This window comes from Pundamilia nyererei, unplaced genomic scaffold (assembly GCF_000239375.1).
Source record: "Pundamilia nyererei isolate P.nyererei 1_Seehausen unplaced genomic scaffold, PunNye1.0 scaffold00722, whole genome shotgun sequence".
NCBI lineage: Eukaryota > Metazoa > Chordata > Actinopteri > Cichliformes > Cichlidae > Pundamilia > Pundamilia nyererei.
This window is the reverse complement of record NW_005188123.1, coordinates 29,563-40,505: the sequence shown is the minus strand read 5'-3', so window position 1 is coordinate 40,505 and position 10,943 is coordinate 29,563. Positions and strand designations below refer to the sequence as shown.

The 10,943-nt window shown below is 41.9% G+C and overlaps 1 long non-coding RNA gene across 1 annotated transcript in view; it reads right to left on the bottom strand.

Annotated features, from left to right (window-relative positions):
- Nucleotides 1-399: 399 nt before the first annotated feature.
- Nucleotides 400-10,943, bottom strand: part of LOC106455987 (uncharacterized) — a 19,220-nt gene continuing 8,676 nt past the window's right edge. Inside the window, exons 2-3 of the long non-coding RNA XR_001290185.1 lie at nucleotides 3,699-4,162; nucleotides 400-1,809 (exon numbers count right to left, since the gene is read on the bottom strand). This is a non-coding gene — a long non-coding RNA (uncharacterized LOC106455987). The remainder of the gene's footprint in view (nucleotides 1,810-3,698; nucleotides 4,163-10,943) is intronic.

Below are 10,943 nucleotides of genomic sequence, written 5' to 3'. Positions count from 1 at the left end.
TGCGGGGCTCCGTACTTTTGGGAATGCAAACTAATCAAAAGAGTTCCATATCTCAAGAACTAAGTAATATTTTTAAGAATTGGATCCAAAGGGACCACGGATATTTTCTTCTCGGCCTACCCTCAAAAGAATTAACATTAAACTGTGATAAACTATTTCTGTAAGCTAGGAAATGTATTCTCATTAACTGGGTTAAGCAAAAAACCTCCCTGTGACTTTTTTGGTACAGGGAATTGTTTAATGTTATTCCCCCCATATGTGCATTTGCACAGGTATATAATGACTTTAATGTATTTCCTTTGGGGTTTTTTTTTCTCTTTTGTTTGTCTGCTTTGTTATTTTTTTATGCTTTTGCTGATAATGAATAACTGTTAAAATGAAAAAAAAAAGAAACATTTATTTACAGAGACATAAAAATAGTGTTTATAATGTTACAGTGGATACACATGAATTGAGCAAAACAACTCAAACACCAAGAAGCTGTTTAAAGAAGGCCACTGAGTTCAGAGTACACAAGTCGAGCAGGATGGAGCAGTTCAGTGATGTAGGTGGAGGCTTCACACAGTCAGGCCATAAAAATATGAACCATGATTTGAACCGAACCTGAAACAGTGCAGAAGCTCTAACAGTGGAGAGATGTTTGGAGTTAAAGCTTTGGTCAGACCAGAGAACAGAGCATCAGTTCATCAAACTGTCCTCACTGCTGTAATATTAATGCCACACTGTTGTTCTTTCATGTGCTAATGTGATGTACTCATGCTCATATGTTAGTGTTACCGACCATATAGTTCTGTATGAACCACACATTAACACAGCATACACGGATAAATAAGAAATACCCGTTAATGTCTTTGAACTGTGGGAGGAAGTCAGAGACCCAGAATCCACTTCAGCAACTGTGGAGTCAGACATGTATGACCTCTGTTCATCATGTGCTCTATGTATTATTTTACTAATTCACTGCAGGAGTTTCTGTGGGCAGCAGGACGAATGTGCTGTGAACACACACATCACAGTCATGGCTGAATCAAGGTGCTCTTTGACCTCTGATGCTACTGTCTCATTAAAAACACACACACAAAGATGATATTCACAGTGTCAAATTTTCCTAAAATCACAGTGTTCCTTAATTTGAGCCAAACTGGTGGATCTGAAACTGAACAGATACGATTAAAACTGTCCCAAAACAGCATCAGTGTACAAAAATAAGTATCACCTGTTCAACAGTATAAAATATTTAAATATTTTCATTTTTGAGTATTAAAACATTTTAATGTGTGTTATAGGTCAGTTTAGGAAAGGTCATCAGGTTTCAGCCTAACAAAGTAGATCAGGGTGTTTTTAGTGGTGTCAAAGGTCAAAGCAGTTTAAATCTGACCTGAACAGTGTGTCAGGTTGAAGAAAAGTTGAAGAGGTTGTAAAACGTTTCAGTGCAGGATCAGAGAGAGAGAAATACCTGAGACTATAACAGTTTGTAAATCTTGATAAGTTCGACGTCTACAGTTGTCTGAAGGATGGATGTTCAGGAAAGTTCTAATTCATCTTCAAATCATCTAAGTCACTGTTTGGTGGTGTTGTGGAAAGAGGCTGTCCAACCTCTGGATCATTAACAGTTGTAGAATGGAGACTAGTGGTGTAGTGGAGACTTAGATTTCAGCTTTCGACACTGCTTGCGACGTTTTCTCCTCTGTATTATCCAGTGGTTTTGTATTTTTTTTAAGGTCAGAAAAAGAAGAAGAAGAAGAAGAAGAACAATTCCTAGACAAACTATTAGATCAACCATTTGTGCCTCATATCCTCCTAGTGTACCTGCAGGTGAGAAACAGATGTGAGGTTTCAGGTAGGTGATGAGTGAAGAACAGAACAGAATCCATTTCCTCTTCTAGTTCAGGAGATTAGGTTAAAAAAAAATTAACAATATGTATAATTACTGTATTTATATATATGGATTTTACTGTGCGTTTAATTATAAAACAAGAAACACAGGATCTGACCAAGACTGGAGTCTCCATCTTGTTTTTGCTATAAAAAAATTAAAATGTATAAAAATGAAAAAAAAAAAAAATACAACTTAACAGGTCTGACAGCTCCTTCAGGGTCAGAGGTCATGTTGGGTTCATGTTCTATGTAATTTGACCTGTTTGACTGCAGATCTGTGAGACCTGAAGCTCAGTAAAGCGCCCCTCCGACAGCCAAACTGTTCTCTGATTAAATTTGTGAATGACATGACACTGACTAGTGAGCTGAAAGGAGCTCACACACAGCTAGGGAACTTGAGCGCAGAGGTTTACACACAGTTTTTAATTTTTTTTATTTTGCTGTGTAACTTGTGTAAATCTTTTTCACACACACACACACACACACGTTCAGCTATCTTAGTGAGGACCTTCATTGACATAATGCTCTCCCTGGCCCCTTACCCTAAACCTAACCATAACCTAATTGTAACCCTGACACTAAAACAAAAACAAAAAAAACTACACAAAAAATAATCACATCGTAACACCTCTGCCTTTCAAAATGGAGGGACAGTAACTGCGTGTAAAACCTGCAGACAGTCAGATTAACAGTATTTTGTCTGCCATTCTGCAATTCATCTCATGTAAACAATAACGTGGCGCACAGCGTTACGTGAAAATAGCCACATACCTTTGACTTTGCGTGACGAACTCTGTATTCCTCGTCCACACGTAAACGCAAAAAAGGAGTTTTAAAAAATCTCAGTTTTCAGTGATTCGAAACGCCGTTTACGTGTGGACGAAACAGCTGCGTTTTCAAAAATATCCATGTAGGTGCGGACGTAGCGTAAAAGAGTTAGTAGGTTTTTTTTTTCTTACTACCTGCAGATTACTTGCATTTGCTTAATTGTTTACTAAATGTGGTTGGAGGATGTGTTAGTGCGTACGTGTCCGCGCGCGCGGGGGGGCGAAAATCACTGTTTGATTTCTAAAGCAGAGTACCACATTTGATTTTGTTATCTTCTGTGTGTTCATCTGATCCAACTTTCAGATTAAACCTGAGTGTAAATGTGATCAGATGAAGTGTGAGGTTGTGAGAAAGTCTCTGACTGCATTCATAGATGTGTCCTTTCAGCTGCTCGCTCTGATCCAACCTTTGGTCTCTAAGAAGAGGCTTCAGGGAGACGTTTGCTACGTTGGACTGTAGGACCATCAGAAATGTGTGCAGTAACAAAACAGGCAGCACTGAAAGCAGCTCTAAGTGTTTGTGTTGTTCAATGATTTGTGCACAACAACAACAATGGGACCTCTCTCATCCATCAGTCACCATGTGGACATTTTTCTGACACACTTTGAAGCTGATGGACGTTTTGTGTCTGCACTAAGTACGTTTTCACCAGCTATGGCAGCGGCAGGATTCACTTTCACAGACTCACAAGCACCAGCTCCACCCCTCCCCTCCCCCTCCAGCTGTAGGCTTTAACACTGAGTTTCCCCACACATGTTTACAGACGAGTTAGAGAGCAAGAGAAGAAGAGACGGATTCATAAATGTCTTTGTTTCTGCTCTAACCAAACAATGCTGCTCTACAACTCTAGACTACCAGCCACAAAGACAACAGCTGGAGAAACATCTGTCTACCTCTGACATCCACCAGCTCATCCATACAACAAACAAACATCAACAACTAGGAAGCAGCTTCACCTCTGATCACACACACACTCAACTCTACTCACTCACCTGGAGGATCAACAATAAGGTAGATGCTGCTGATGACCTCCCATGAGCGAGTTTCACTCATGAAGACACGACACTTGTATGTTCCAGTGTCATCAGTCGTCACATTCCTCAGAATCAAAGACACGTCTCCATCCTTCATCTGTCTGTCCTGCAGATCCACCCGGTTCTTAAAAGATGGATGCTGGTTGGTTGAATCAAGACGCCCATGTTGGTACAAAAGCACATATTCTGGCATAAGGTCTCTGCTCCACTTTAAAACTCTGATGTTGTTGTTTGCAGCTCGACATGTCAGAGTGACCTCAGCTCCAGGCTCAGACTTGAGGATTTTTGGATCTGAAAGAGGAAACAACACAGAGCAGAGAGGTTAAAGGTCAAAGTACAATTATGATCAGAATGATTGACTTTAAATATTTTGTTTATTTCCTTTGACATTTGAGTTTTTAGTCATGTTGGATTTAATGAACCTCTGAACATCCAGCAGGTCACCAGTGACCCACTGAGGGGGAATTTTAGCCTCATGCTAAACATGCAAAGTGTCAGAAACTACAAGATGACTTCCTCTCTGTAGTCTTCCTCGTCTCTCTTTGAGATGAGTGTGACTATTGTGGTGTCATCAGCAAACTTGATGATGAGATTGTTGTTGTGGGTCAAACTGCAGTCGTGGATGTAGAGAGAATGCAGGAGGGGGCTCAGCACACAGCCCTGTGTGGAGCCGGTGCTCAGTGCGGGAGTGGGGTGGAGATGAGGGCCGAGTCTTACAGTCTGGTTTGTGAGAAAGTCCAAGGCGCATGTGAGAGGAGGGAGACCAACAGTTACCAGTTTGGTGATGAGGATGTCCGGGATGATTGTGTTGAAGGCTAAGCTGTAGTCCATAAATAGCATTCGGACGTAGCTTTGCTGCTGTTTTAGGTGACTCGGCACAGAGTGGAGGGCTGTGGCGATGGCGTCTTCTGTGGATCTGTTTTTGCGGTATGCCAACTGGTAGGGGTTCGAATTCTGGGGGAAGGTAATCCTTGATGTGCTGAAGGACTAGTCTCTCAAATCATTTCATGATTACCGGTGTGAGGGCCACAGGGCGGTAATCGTTCAGGCTGGAGATGGGAGACTTCGGCACTGGGATGATTGTGGCTGATTCAAGCGCTTTGAGTGCTCAGACAGAGTAGAAAAGCGTTATATAAGAACCAGTCCATTTACCATTTACCATGATTTTAGACAGGATGAGATGGCTGTCTGATCCAGTGAGATGTTGAAGAGTCTGGTGAAGATGAGGGTGTACTGGTGGGCACATGCTCTTAGCACCTTGGCTGGTATTCCGTCTGGACCGGCCGCCTTCCTGGGTTCACTGCTAGGAGCACATCTGACATCGTGTTCCGTTACAGTGAATGGAGCGGTGCAGGAGCCATGTGAGGATGAGGATGGGAGCAGGGCTGAAGCACATAAGTGCTGCTGTTGTGTTGTTTGACAGCGGGGGAAGAAGCTGTTTATTTCCTCTGCTAGTTGCACACTCAGGTTTTCTGCTTTCACAGTGCAACCTCTGTGGTTTGTGACGTCTTGTATGCCCTGCCAAACCTCTTGTGTGTTGTTGCTGGACAGGTGGGACTCTATGCTTCCTTTATGGTCTGACTTGGTTTTTTTAATTCCCCTTTTCAGGTCAGCTCGAGCAGCCCTGTACAGAGCTCTGTCACCTGACCTGAAGGTGGCATCACAGGCTCTGAGGAGTGAGCGGACCTCGCTGGTCATCCAGGGTTTTTGGTGTGGGAAAACCTGAATGCTTTTGTCCACAGTCACATTCACAATACAGAACTTGATAGAGTCCAATACTGATCCTGTGAAAGTTTCTAGGTCCTGGTGCTCAAATATGCCCCAGTCTGTCTGTGTGAAGCAGTCCTGCAGTTTGGTGAGCGCATTTTCAGGCCAGGTTGTAACAGTCTTTGTGGTGGGCCTGGCTGTGCGACTGAGGGGGGGTGTAGGCTGGGGAGAGCAGGAGAGAGAGGTGGTCGGACTGACCGAGGTGGGGGAGGGGTATGGCTCTATATGCATGCTTGATGTTGGAGTAAACATGATCTAGAGTGTTTTCTCCTCTGGTGGGACATTTGACATGCTGATAGAACTTTGGGAGTACAGTCTTCATGTCAGCCTTATTAACGTCACCTGCAATTATGTGAACACTGTCCGGGTGGGCCCGCTGGTGTTCATTAATGTTGTTCAGCTGGATAGAGAGTGCCTTGTTTACGTTGGCATCGGGTGGAATGTACACAGCCGTGACGATCACTACTGTTAGCTCTCTCAGTAGATAAAAAGGCCAGCATCTTACTGACATGTACTCAAGGTTCGGGGAGCAGTGACTTTTTACAATTGTCCCGTTGTTGCACCAGCTTTCATACACCTAAATACAGAGACCCCCCTCCTCTGCTCTTATCGGAGTCTTTTGTCCTGTCCCAGCGGAACAGAGTGCGGCCTGCTAGCTGAACACTTGCATCAGGTATTCCCGGGTGAAGCCAGGTTTCTGTGATGATTCAAGCACAGCAGTCACGAACTTCTTAATTAAAAAACTAGTTTAAGGTGTCCCGCATATGTGATATATATTTTTCCCTATATGAAGTCATTCTTTTTTGAACAAAAGTCAAAACAGAGCCTATTAATCTTTCTTTTCTTTTCATTAATCCACCCCCCAAATCACACATGCATACTACCATTTAAGGCTAAGCCTCGGGTGTATCAAACGTCTGCCTCCGCCTCTGTCGCACACCACTATTAGACGCCACCTAGGTGAGGGTTTGACATTATAATTACTAAAAAGAATAAGGTCAATGGGAGCATGATCAGTTACTGCAATATTACCAGTGGAGGACCCGACAATTTGACTCACCTGAGAGTGAGACACCAGAAAGTAGCCTATCCTGGAGTAGGTAGAGTGATGATGGGAAAAGAAAGTATAGTCTCTTTCTTGAGGATGGAGAAGTCTCCATATATCCACCACGCTTAGTTCCTCTGACACAGCGTCCACGGCAATGGTCCTTACTTGGTCTAGGTCGGGAGGATTTATCCAAAAACACATCCCTGATCTTGTTAAAATCCCCCCCCCCCAATTACAATATTTGCATTTCCAATATTCCGCACTGTGCTACACACTATGTGAAAAAATCGTGGTTGAGGAGAATTGGGGGCATATATGTTGACCAACATCACTTTCTGCCCCTGTAGACATGCATCTAAGACCACTCATCTACCCTCCTGATCGGCATAATGCTTGAGTACCTGAAAATCAAAATTTCTTCTCATCAATATGACTACCCAACTTTTCCTACTGAAAAATGCACTAAGGTATACTTGGGCCACTCAGTCTTTTTTAAACTTTAATGAATCCACCTCATCAGGGGTCTCTTGAATTAAAGCTATGTCTGCCTTTTTCTGTTTCTAATATGTGAGGACTTTCTTCTTTTTAATAGCATTATGACAACCCGCTATAATCCATGACACTATTTTACATAACTTCATTAAGCCACATGAGCCAAATTATTTTAAAGAGTCTTCCAAAAGAAATTCCAGTTGATCCATACGGCTATCCTTAAGGCCAGTAAGATGAAACATCACAGTGGTCAGTAACAATAAGTCTGTACAAAACAATGCAACATGAAAACAAACAACAACATCACTAGGGATGGGTATTGATAAGATTTTCACAATTCCGATTCCATTTTCGATTCTGTTTAACGATTCGATTCTTTATCGATTCTCTTATCAATTCTTTTTTTAACACTAAGGTTGATTACCTTAGAACTTTGTTTTATGTCTTCTCTTTGAACAAGATAGAAATTTAGGAGTAACATGGCCTTACAAACCCAACAGTGTGATCTTAAGAGATCCACAGCCTACGGCTCTTCAATGGGGCGTCACAGGGTCCCCGGGGAAAAAAATTGTAAATGTAAAATAATAAAATAAATATTCTTCTGTAGCAATAACAACGTATAACATAAATTATTCTGTAGCAATTACACAAGAATATCCAGTAATGTCCCTGCCTACAATTAAACACATTCACTTACTGAAAATCGGGGCATCTGCTGTGGCAAATGGGTGCAAGCCTTTTACCACAAACTTAGTCACTGCTCGGTGACATTTGTCTATCCTGGCCTGAAAGGAGACGCTACCGGTAGACTGCAGCGAGAACTGCCAGCATCTGAGCCAGACTCTGTCTCTCTCATCATGGTCACCTAAATGCACAGTAATGGCAGGTTTGTAATAAGGCAGATTGCACTAACATAATATGCACTGTTAGTTGATTATTTACCTGCCGCATTAACGGGAGAGGACGTGCAAACGTTACCGCTGCTGCTGGGTTGAGATTCGCGAGTCCGGAGCGGAATTAAAAACACGACATTCATTTAAGGTCATCGTGTGTTTTGTGAGCAAATGCTTTTGCATATTCGTAGTGTTTCCTCCCTTAAATGAAATATCTACTTTGCAAGTATTGCAAGTTGCCCTGTTGTCATCCGTTCTCGTAAAGTATAATCAAACTTTTGAGCGTTTGAGCCGCCATGTTTCCTGCCAGGTAAATGACGCTCTGCAACGTGGTGACGACATTCGGGGCGACTGGAATCAATAAGGGAATCGTTTGCAAAAATGGCAAACAATTCCAAGGAATTGAAACAGTGGGAACCGGTTCTCAACAAGAATCGGGTTTCGATACCCATCCTTAAACATCACAAAACCAAACGCGAAAGAACCAGAAATCCATTGGTCTGTAGCATTCAATACAGACTAGAGATGGACGGATCCGATATTACGTATCGGTATCGGTCCGATACTGACGTAAATTACTGGATAGGATATCGGAGAGAAATAAAAAATGTAATCCGATCCATTAAATATCAAAAAAGCACCTTCCAAAACTTGCGACACGGCGTAACTTGGCTCATAACCGTAGCACGTTGGAGCAGTGTGCTCACGTGATAGAGCGGCTGTGTGTATTTGTAGCCTCGCTACCAAACCAGCATTTCATCTCCGAGGAAGTTATCCCAGAGAGAAGTAAAGCAAGTGTGTAAGTTCATCTCTGAATGTTTGTAAAGCATTCCCACATTAAGCTTAACAACCGATATATGGAGCGACTGCCTCTTCTCTCCCCCTCTCTCTCCTGCTGCTACTTCAATCATGAAACTGCTTAATGATCAGCTGATCGGCGTTTCTGTCGCGAGTCTCTCTTGTTTGTTTATCGCCCACTTTGCACCAGAAAGAGGAAACCAGCGGCTGAACAACAGCAGCACGTTTAAGCTTGATAAGCTGTTGTTAGAATTTATTTAATATTACTTTCTACACCAGGATCTTTTTCTACGTAGCTGATGGCTGGTAACTGTGCAGGGGCGGATCTAGCAAGGTTTAGCCAGGGGGGCCGATAGGGCATTAACAGGGAAAAGGGGGCACAAAGACATACATTTCTTTCTTATTCTCATTTAAAATGTGTAGCTTTTAATAAATAATTATCTGAATCTTACACCCAAAGTTTTAATCTGATGTAAAATATATAGAAGTCCATTACTGTATATAGTAACTGTTAAGTCTAATATACCCCAGTAAGCTATAGTACTTTTTCCTTTGGGAAGATACCGTCTGTGCAGTCTGCAGTTCTGTTGAAGAAAGATGTTGAATCTATTTAATTATTCTTGAAAAATAATTTATTTCTGTGCATTTTTTTTCCACACTGCATCAAATTAAAGTTGATTACATCGATTAAGCATCATGAGGTGGGGGGTGGTTCCCTATTTTTTTTTTTGCTGGGAGTTTGCAACCTTATTAGTTGGGCTGCTTAATATTTCTGCTAAGCACTCTTTAAAATACCAGAATAGGAAGGATGGAGTAGGTTTAACTTTATTAGATTGATCAGTATTGCTGAACTATGAAATATTTTGGGTGCAGTGTATTTTTTACATACAGGTATAACAGAATAGCTTTAGTGTTGTTGTTTAGTTAAACTTGAGTATGAACTTATACAAAATGCAGAAAGATATTAAAAAACTGTTTTATTGATTAAAAAACACACTATATCGGATTCATATCGGTATCGGCAGATATCCAAATTTATGATATCGGTATCGGACCTAAAAAAGTGGTATCGTGCCATCTCTAATACAGACCAATCCCCGCATTTTTTCTTCCTCCATTTTTCTTGTACCTCCTGCACATGGTCCTGGAAAAAATTGACTCTCATGGCTTTCCAGATGATCTGCTTCTTTTTTCTTGCAGCCACAAGCACAGACATTTTGACTTTATCCCCCAGAAAGTGAACAATGATGCGTCTCATCTTGAATCCGCAGCTAGCATCAGAGGTGCTGGCCCCACCCAATGAACTCTGTCTATTTTGTACCACTCTCCCGTCTCAATGTCCAGAACCCTCGGAGAGCAGATTCTTCACACAATCCTCAAGATTAGGACCTTCAGCTCCGTCTTTGACACCTGAGATTTTGATGTTCTGGCGTCGGGAAAATCCCTCGAGCACCGTTACTTTTTCTTGTAGCTGCTGGTTCTGTATTCTCAAATTCTTTCCTCGCAAGGTAGCTAGGGGGTTGCGCATGAAATAATGACTCTTCTGACTCATTCCCCAGAATTTGCCAGGGCCAGAACAACAATGAATCAAACTAAAGGCTGTAACTTAGTTTTTAATGAGGTTTAGGGGGAAGGCATGGACAGCTCTGACTTAAGCTACCATCTTGGGTGGGCATACCACGCTGGTTTCTAACAGCTGAATGGGACAAACACATCACTGTTATCACAAAAGAAGGTAGATCAGACCTGTTATTTTTCTAGGGTTCTACCAAACAATATAAAATGCCATAGGGAAACTTTTGTTGTGATTTTGGGCTATCTGAATACTGTATAACTGATATTAATTGACACAGTTAGAGCAGACATTTCTGTTCTATTGTCAATAATGATCCAACACCTAGGTTGTTATACATGTTGTGAGTGTGTTTGTATTTTCAGTGACTAACAGAGAATCTGAGTTAAACCTGAGTCTAAATGTGATCAGATGAAGTGTGAGGTTGTGAGAAAGTGTCTGACTGCATTCATAGATGTGTCCTTTCAGCTGCTCGCTCTGATCCAAGCTTTGGTCTCTAAGGAAGAGGCTTCAGGGAGATGTTTGCTACATTGGACTGTAGGACCATCAGAAATGTGTGCAGTAACAAAACAGGCAGCACTGAAAGCAGCTCTAAGTGTTTGTGTTGTTCAATGATTTGTGCACAACAACAA